Genomic DNA, 10042 nt, shown 5'->3' with positions numbered 1-10042 from the left:
GCAACAATGTTGATGCTGCAACGAGTCGACGGTGCGGCAACGACAACATTGACCGCAACAACGTCGATGCTTGCGATGGCAAAGATGTTGCAATGTCAAAGGTCCCAACAATGTAGATGTTTAATTTTTTTTATAGTTTTTTAGGGGATTTTGTTTTCAAGGTAGCTTACATCTTGTGCTTGTGGGACACAAAAAAGGCCCGCTTCCCATCGCCTCACTCCCGCGAGCAACCTAGGGGACGCACTCGGCACTGGCGGCTACTAGGCCTCCTTCTTCCCTCCTTCCCTCGTTGTCGTCGATCTGCGCCTCCGGGCAAAGCCCTGAAGGTGCTGGCGGCGGCGGGGTCCGCTCTCTACCTAGCGCGGTGGAGTTCGACGTGGGTTAGCGACCCTGTGTGGAGGCGCAATGTTGGACCAAGGCGGCGCGTCACCTGGGCTTCCTTTGCGAATGGGTGGGTCATGCCCGTGGTGTGGGAGGGCTAGCGGTGTGTTGTGGCAGTGGGGTGTGCTCGGGACGAAGATGAGGGGCTGCCAAATCGAAACTAGTGTGAAGCGGCTCCTCCGGCCGCCATTTCACGGGCGGCGCGGGCTGTGGTGGCGCGCGTTGGCTGTCTCCGATGGCGGTGGGCGCTAGTGGGGTCCGGTGTGGTGGTGCGACTTGGTGCGGCATGGCTGTCGGTGGAGGCCGTGGTGTCGGGTTGTCCAGGGTGTTGGCGGTGCGGGTCTGTGGGGGTGGTGCTGTTCTTTGGCGGTCGTGCCTCACCGACAGCTCGGAGTGGTGGTAGCGGTCTCCCATCTCCTCGGTATAAGCCGATGGCATGGCAGTGATCGGGGGGTTCACGCTTGGTGGATCTAGTCAGGGCCCGAGGTGAGTCAGAGATGCGGCTCCGGGTAGGTGAGGTTGGGCTCGATCCGGGTGGTTCCCATGGGTGGTGAGGTCCCTTCCGCTGCGGGGACGATGGATGTGAGTGGTGGTCGGGACATCGTTTTATTGTCGAGCAACACGACATCGAGGGCCACATACATGGCGTCATGCGAGGGTGCTCACCGACGACCATCAGGAGTCAAGAGTTCTACCCCCCTCGGCCCACCGGGACTGACTGGGGTCACAAAGGTGGGCCCCCTACAATGGTGGTGCCGTCCCAAACTTTGTTTCTGATGTCAGGCTAGGAGTGGAAGGATCTGCCTTTTACTCCTCGTACCATGGTTGGTACATTGTGTTGTGGGCAGTGGATGATGTCTTGGACATGGATGCCGGGGCGGCGGCTCCGCATGGTGGTCTGCATGGTTGGATCTCCGGCGGCACCATGGCAACGGTGGTGGCTTCCTCCGTGGTTGTGTGGGCGACGAGGGGGTAGCGGTTGGTGGCTCAGGCGCATCCTCTGTTGGACGTTGCCTAGATCTAATCAAGGGTTTGGGCATGTCACGCTTAGCCTGGAGGCCTCGTGGTGACAAGGGTGGGTTGCTAAACGAAAGCTCCGCGCTTTTTGCACTGGCGGCGGCGACGCCGCTCTCTTCTTGAAGACGTCGTCGTGAATCTCATCTCTGCTTCATAGTTCCGGATGAAGACCCTTGTCCGGTGAGACTAGGCAGCGACGACACTTTGTGACGTTCTCCCTTTTGGGGGTGCTGTCGAGGAGTTTAGGTGTCCTAGGATGTGGCGGGGGCTTGTTCTCAATTTCTCCTATGTTCTCCTTTGGTAGCGTAGTAGTTTGCTTCTACACGGTGCAAGTAGCATATGATCTGCTTTGTTAAAGAGCTATCTCACCATCTTGTATCGTTTGACCGTGTAGTTTGTTTGATTTATGTTTTTATTAAAGAGGGACAAAAGTCTGCTTTGGGACATGTTTTGGCTTGTCAGCCACTTTGAAGCGGCCCGGTGGTTTGAGCTGGTGGTTCTCTCCACGAGGTTAAACTGAAGGGATTTTTTTTTCGTTTTTGCCACTCTAGATTTTGCCAATTTTCCTTATGCCACTCTAGATTTTGACATTTCACTTTTTTCGCGAATACGCAAAAATTGTGTATCATTTCATTGATAGAAGGAGTAGAAACAGTACAGTAAAGGATACAACACATGACACGAACGCAGACAGGCGTGAACATGGTGCCCGGGGCACAGAGGCAAGGGATGCTCAGCCCGAACAAAAGAAACAACACAGCTGGAACCAACCAATCCAAAACCAAGAGCGGCGAACACATCATCATGGACACCAATGGGGGCACCACGAGCGAGCAAGATAGTGCCTTCAAGAAGGAAGACAACGCTGAGACGCCGTCGCCATCCGGTCTGGAGAAGCCAGACCTAGGGTTTCCCCTGAGCTCGAGGAGGGGCACAACAGAAGGCCGTAGCAGCGCCTCCAAGAAGGAAAACGGCACCCGCGGGCGCCGCCGCTGCCAGCTCGGGCAAGCCGAACAGGGGGTTCCCCCTGGGCTGAGGCTGAGCAATCCCATAGCCGCCAACAATGGACTGGAGGATGAGGAAGCCGACATTTCACTTTTGGCACTCTTAGTTTTTGACAATTGTCACAAATGCCATTCCCGTGGCAAAAGCAAAAAAAATTAGAATGGCAATTGCGATACATTTCAAAAGAAGAGTGACAAAAATAAAATAAAATTATTTTGCTTTTGCCACAAAATGGCAATTGTGATAATTGTCAAAAGCTAAGAGTGACAAAAGTGAGATGTCAAAATCTAGAATGGCATAATTTTTTTTTTTTGCAAAATATGGAGTGGCAACAACAAAAATCTGCATAAACTGAACCAACCGGTAAAAGCCGCTGTCGAGAGACCCTCGACACTTCCGCTCACCGGCCAGTCCCAGTGGCCAGCCGTTGGTATTCAAAATCCGCCGAAGCGGCAGGCTAGCCGTTGAGCAAACGGCTCATACCTATCGGTTCCGCCGGTAACCGACATCCGAGCCGTCCTTTCCACTCCACTTCCTACTCTTCCAGTCTGTCGCATCCACCAATTTAAACCTCCGAGGCGAAGGGAAGGGGAGAGAAGACTATTTTGCATTTCAATCCAATAAAGAAAGAGAAACTTTTCCTTTTGTGCTCGGGCGATTAGGGATTTGGTGGCGGAGGCGGCAGGAGGCTCAGGCGGCGCGGGTCAATCGCTGCTGGGGCAGGCGGACGCGCCGCGTCAGATCCACCGGAGAGGCAAGCTTTCTTGCGTTTACCCCCGTCTTTCTTGTTTCCAATGGAAAGGTAGAAATCTCCGTTTTCTTTTCCATCGCCGACTCCCTGGGTTGCAGGTGATGTCGGCCCGTTTGGTGGGGCGACCATTCGCCGGATCTTAGAAGGAGTTTGCTGTGGATTTTTTTTTTTCATATCAAGGGTTCTCACGCGGATTTTGTCTCCGGGGGGTTCCGCTACATTGCTGGATGCGTCTCCGATCACGTTGGATTCGGTTTCCAGGAGAAAATTTCTTGTATCCGCAATGTGCAAAAAAAATATATATATGCAAAGAATGTTGGTTATGACCGAGGATTGGGCGAAGATTGCTAGTTGGTGATGTTGGGGCCCTGCCTGCAAGATCTTAGTGTTTCTTGTGTGTGTTGGGGTGGGGGACGGTCAGATTCTTTTGATCTTTTAATACGGGCTAGCAGACGGGGGGCGGTTAGATTCTTGTGATATGAGGAACCTTGAAAGGTTCAATTGTGTCCACCACCATTTGCAAAGCAGGCTAATATTGAACCTTTCAAGGCTCCTCATACCTTGAAAAAATCACATCACAATTTTGAGGAGACACATAAGGGTTTAGTGGTTCAAGATTTGGTTTTGCTAAAGGAGGGTTCTATGGTTCATGATTTGCCTGTGTTCACCCATAACATTAGTGCATAACAAGAATGTCACATACCATCATTAAGATGGAGATGGGATGGTGCAGTCAGGTCCTGCCCATAGTGGACGAGACAACCAACCAAGGCTGCCTAGTCCAGGGATAATTAATAAACAGACCCCTGTCGTTTTGGTCTCCTGAAAGCATAGAGGGAAATTCGTCATATGGTGGCTCATACTCACTGAGTTATAGATTGGTAACAAAAAATTCGACCAAACTATCGCTGTCTCTGTGACTCAATTGGAGAATCTCATTACTTGCTTTTACATTCTTCAGAGCCTTTACATTGGCAATTATTCAGGGGTTTAGTAGCCACCACCTGTAGCTCCGATACGATGACGAATTTTGTGGATTTTCTGAAATATTTATTACCTACACTTGCTAGGGATATACACCGACACAGACAAACACAGCCGAGCATGATGTACAAAATGAGGAGTTTTATTTGTGGTCATGTGGTTGAGGTTACAGTTATTGGACGGTATGTGACCTATTGTAAGTGGTGATACCTCGTACTCTGGTGATGGAGGTTTTGGTAACAAAAGGGGTGAGGTTGGGGGCACACCAAGGCTGTGGTGTATGAAAGTAGTGGAGTCAGAGTAGTACTGGCAACACATTAAACTTGGGAGGGATAGGCTGGTGTGCTCGTGAAACGTTGGTGCTTGGTGGTTATTTTTTGATTACCTATTTATGTATCTTTTGCTGAAACGATGATTCTGAAGAAAACCATAATAAACAAAGATGCATGGACACAAGAAGAGGAGATAAGGCTCATTCAGGCTCATCACATATACGGAAACAAATGGGCTGAACTTTCAAAATTTCTACCAGGAAGGTAACAATTTTACCCTCTGCTAACGCAATTAGAATTTTCAGTAATGCGATTAAAATTGGAAAAAGTGAATGCTTTGTGAATTGGTAATAATTATTTCCAGGTTGTCTTATGTATTCACAGTTTGAAAATCTAATGCTTTTCTATGTTGAATACTTGTATACAAGTAAGAAATGCATAAGAAATATAAAAGCATTATCCTTAACTGAGCTGGTTTGGACAATAAGGATAACTGAACTAGTGTTTTTATATTTCCCTGTTAGGACGGACAATGCAATAAAAAATCATTGGCACAGCTCAGTTAAGAAGAAATATGAATCATATAGAGCAGAAGGATTACTGGCTCAGTTCCAGGGCCTACCAGCTGTTGTATGTCCTACAGGGAGTCTAAATGTTGATTCATCATCTGCAATGATGCAGCAAAACAGTGATGGCAGTGGTTTGAATGTTAATCAGGAGGTACAAGATTCCTCGGAGTTTAGCCAATCAGCATTGGCTAATATTTCTTCTTCTCAAGTGGAGCAAGTTGATGAGCCTGTGGGCTGTCATGGGCAAATACATTCCAATGATGGAGCACATGACTCTTACTCTTCATGTCAGGAAGCATGCCATACTAAAGCCAACGATGCTGCCTCTACTTCACCAGAGACTCGTCACCAGTTGTCGATCTCTGAAAATGATCCAGATATACACTGGCAGCAAGACCTTTCTGTAGCCGACTTCGATCTTCAGTCAGAACTGTGGCAGGATATTTCTTATCAGAGTCTTCTTACTGCACCAGACTCCATCAGTGCTGATTCTTTCTTCAGCCCAAATTACCAGCATAGTGCATGCTCATCTGAAGTTGCGAACAATTTTGAAGAACGGCTTTATCCATTGCGTACATACTCATCAAGCAGGACAGGCACTGTGCATCATCAAAGTTCTGCAACATCAGTACCTCCATCCTTTCTTTGTTCAGGCCGTGCTAGCCAGATTGTTTCCAGTGAACTGCCTATAGTACCAGAATCCAAAGAGCAACAGATGACAAGTGTTGAAGAGTCACTGCCTATAGTACCAGAATCCAAAGAGCAACAGCTGACAGGTGTTGAAGAGTCACAACCTTTGGAATCTACAACCATGGGAAGAGAAGCGTCACCAAACCAGGTAAATCCGTGGTAGGACAAAAGCAGCATTCAGAAGCTTTATGCTATGAACCTCCTTGCTTTCCAAGCCTCGAAGTTCCATTTGTCAGCTGTGAGCTCATAAGCTCGAGTGACCTGCCAGAATATAGTCCTCTTGGCATTCGACAGTTGATGAGGCCATCCATGAGCTTCTCCGCTCCACTAAGATTATGGAGCTCCCCTACACGTGATAGGAGTCCTGATGATGTGCTGAAAAGTGCTGCCAAAAGTTCTGCATGCACACCGTCGATAATGAAGAAGCCCCCTTCTCCTATTCCAGATGTAAGACTTGCAAAGAAAATGGGTACTGAAAAGGATTGTGGTAGCTCAGCCATGCCATCCACAAGAACTGAGAGATCTTGCAGAGATGCCACTCGAGATGATTCGCTTGATTTATCAGGGTAAAACTGAAGATAATGCAGACATAAATACTTTGGAGAAAGGAGAGAGATGTTCCACTACCGAAAGGGATACCACTTGCAATCTAGTGAGTGTTCTCATACTACTAATTCTTCCTTTATTATTCATTACCATAATATCAGGGTATTGCCAATCAATCATGGTTAGGTAGGTAGCACACACTGGGAATATCCCCGGTGTCTGAACTCTGAAATACTGGTTACCAGGGAAGTACAAACTGGGTGTTAACTCTTAAGGTAGCATGGGAATATCCCCGGTGGCTGGACGGCGGCGTCGCCGTTGGTGGCGGGGTAGCGGGGTGAGCCTGCGGCGCGACCTCCAGGAGGCCGGGGCGTGGCGGCGAGCGGCGGCGGGCTGGCGACGCAGATACCGAATTGCTGCAGCGTGGACGGCGGGGCTTTGCGGGCCCGTTGGGTCCGGCCGGGCCAGGGGTGGCCTGGTGTGCCCTGCTGCCGCGTCCGGCCGGCGACCGCGACGGTGCCGGGGCGCACGTTGGCGGGGGAGGTGGGTCCCTCCTGCTCGGTAGCGGTGCCGCTGCTTCCGTCGTTTGGCGTTTCTCTTCAGGTCTCTTGGCCTCGTGGTGGCGTTCGCAGTGAGGCGGCATGGGTGGTGGCGCAACCGTGATGGCGCAAGGTGGTCGACGGCGAGCTGGTTGGTTGGCTTTGATCCGGTTGGGCGGTGGGGTTTGGAGTAGGGAGAAATCCTTGCCGGATCTTCCGGCCCCGGTGCGGTGACGCCTGCGGGTGCCACCATTCCTCCCTGGAGGGTGCCGGTGGTCTTCATTCCCCTCTACCCTCCGTGTGCCGGGGGAAACCCTAGGATACGTCCGGGCAGCAGCGTCGTCGGCGTCGTTTCCTTCCTGGAGGTGCTGCTTGGTACTCGGAGGATCGGAGCCTAGGATCGTGGTGGGTAGATTTCGGAGGGCGCAGCGGTTGTAGATCATTCGCGTCTGTCGAGCTGCCGGTGTTGGCATTGTTTCTTTTTCTTTTTTTATTTTTCTTTGGCTTATTGTGCTGCTCGCCCCAGCGTCTGCTCTGTATCGGTGTTGGTGCTTTGGAATACAAAGCGGGGGGAAACCCTTTTTTCGGAAGGTAGCATGGGCAGTTGGCAAATAATTCAGCAACAGGCAACAAAATTTCAAGACTAATGTAAAGCTGGTAAATTTAAACGAGTGTCGTGCTTATACATGTTTCCTTACCTGATCTTGTCCTTGCCAAAATGGTTTAATGCAGGTATCCGCAGGGATTCTTACTGATAGGAATTGTCCAAATCCAGAACGTCGGAAGCTAAATACCCCTACAAAATCTTTTTCTAAAGACATAATATCTTCTCGATCAAAACCAACAGAACTTCTCGTTGAAAAATCTTCAGTGTATATCAATGCTGATTATGAGTATGTAAACATGTAAGGTTTATACTCTCTTATATTTTTCTATCTAAGCAGTTTCTTTTGTTTAATAGACATATGAACTGTATAGTTCTTTAACATCAATGGAATCAGTGTATGTCATTTTTATCAAACTGAGAGTTCACACATGAAACACATCTTGTGCAAACCAATAGCTAAAATATTTTCTACTTTATTCTTTTTTTAAAGAACATGTGCCACCTAACTTGGCCGCCACATGGATGTCATGTCACGAATAAATATTGAAAATAATTAGGTTAATACTATCAAATCTTGCCAAAATCATTTCATGCCCATTTTAACTAAAAATTATTGATTCTTGTTCCTATGAATTTTAGACTATCCTACATTACAATTCCAAACTAAGTTATGTTTTTAATTCCGAAAAAGAATATAGGTTATCTTATTGTTCAATAAGTTGTTCACTATTTCTTCATGTGTAGTCCAATCCATTATCTTCCATGTTGGTAAATTTAATCAGGGAGATTTATCATGTGGAAGTTTAATTAATTTATTACTTTTCTTATTTATCATTAATCATGATCTAGGTTGATAAGTAAACATATGTGAAATATTATTTTAAGTGTACTAGATTGATAAGTACATTTGCACCTAAACTATTTTTGTGTTGATTTGATCTTCAAACAAATTTGTAATCATGTACCAGATATGTTGTGGCTGCCTAACTTGTATTGTTTCCACCACCACCTGAACGTTAGCATATTTCTTATCCAAACAAAACAGAAGTATTAAATCTTTTCGTAGTAAACTTTTTTCTCGTGTTGCCCCAAGTCTGTTAAGTTGCAATAACAATCTCCTACCATAGCTCTCTCTATCCTGTTGTAAATTACTACTCCCTCTCTAAAGAAATATAAGACTGTTCAGATTACTAAAGTAGTGATGTGCTCTTATATTTCTTTACAGGGGGAGTATTTACCTTGTTACGCGGCCTCAATGATACAACAAAAGGTATCCTTTTTTATTGCTGATATTCCTCTAATAGTGTGAGTAAAGAGTTCCCACCATTAATAGTAAATCTCCGTACTGCTATTTTTGCAGATTGGCTGATACCCCAGGAATCAAAAGAGGGTTAGAATCTCCTTCTGCATGGAAGTCTCCTTTGTTCACAAACTTCCAGGTAGTTTATTTGCATTACTGCATCATAGAGGCCAGTTATAATTATGTTCAGTACACTTGCAAACAAAAATTATATTTTCCAATCAATACGTTGCTGTTTGGAGTAATACGTGTGCGCTTAAAGTAGCTGTCGTCATGCTGTTCTTTTTAGGACGGGTTCTTCATGAGCCCAACAGGCACAACTTTCGATGCTCTAGGATTGGTGAAGCAAATAAATGAGCAGAACGCTCCAGCTCTGGAGGAAGCGCATGAACTACTGGAAAGTGGGAGCCGATGTAACATGGAAAGCTCTGATAAGGAAAACATAAAGCATATTGTTATCAAGAAGGAACATGTTACAACGAATCAGATATCCAATGTCATGGTACGTAGACTTCACCGCTGCCTAATTTTGAATACTACTACTGATGGTTGCTATTGATTGTGTTGAAATTCAATGAAAATGGTATGTTGAATTCGCATGAGGTTCCTCGAACCGCCGCCATGTCATGCAAAAAGAAAACATAGAAACTTTTTACTGCAACAAAATGCGAAACTTGAGTGCCTACATCATGTTCACTAATTAATAACCTTATTACTTCTGCAGTCGGAAGCTAGGATTCTTGATTTCAATGAGTGCGCCACACCTGTGAAGAAGAAAGAAGACAACAGATGCAACACTTTAGGAAGATCTCCAACTTCCTCTTATGTCTTGAAGAATGTGCGGTAGCGTCTTGAGGAACAGTCTATTAGAAAGCTTTTCTGATGCAGAATCAGTATGTACATGCCTGTAGCTCCTATTACTTTAATTTCATACATTTTTCTTCTTTTAGTTATATATTCATTGCTCGTCACCCCTCATTGTCTATGCATATGTCTATTGTGTTAAAACTTGGTCATGCTGCTCGCGGTTAAAGAAAAAGGGCTTACCACTTACAACATGGGCACATTTGTGAAACTCATAATGTCATCGAGAAGAACACAACTTCGTATTATGCCATGGAAAAATGTCAGGAAATCTCACACTTCCAACCTTGAGTTCCTCGGCAAAGGTGGATCGTGCCAGCTGCGAAATATTATTGCTCTAAGATAATGTGTGAATGTCCATAAAATGTCATAGAGAAGAACGCAACTTCATGAAGCCAAGGGAAAAATGTCGGGAAGGGACATAGCTATATTTCGAACCTTGAGTTCCTTGGTGAAGATGAATCATCCCTGCTGCGAATGAGTATTATCTAAAAATGTTACTTTTTTTATTTTTACA

At 46.4% G+C, this 10042-nt stretch overlaps 1 pseudogene; it reads left to right on the top strand.

Moving 5' to 3' along the window:
* The first annotated feature begins 2880 nt into the window (after positions 1 to 2880).
* LOC119330042 lies at positions 2881 to 9632 on the top strand (annotated as a pseudogene).
* Positions 9633 to 10042: the final 410 nt, after the last annotated feature.

The sequence above is a fragment of the Triticum dicoccoides genome, chromosome 1B (genome assembly GCF_002162155.2).
Source record: "Triticum dicoccoides isolate Atlit2015 ecotype Zavitan chromosome 1B, WEW_v2.0, whole genome shotgun sequence".
Classification (NCBI taxonomy): domain Eukaryota; kingdom Viridiplantae; phylum Streptophyta; class Magnoliopsida; order Poales; family Poaceae; genus Triticum; species Triticum dicoccoides.
This window is presented reverse-complemented; position numbering and strand designations above follow the sequence as displayed.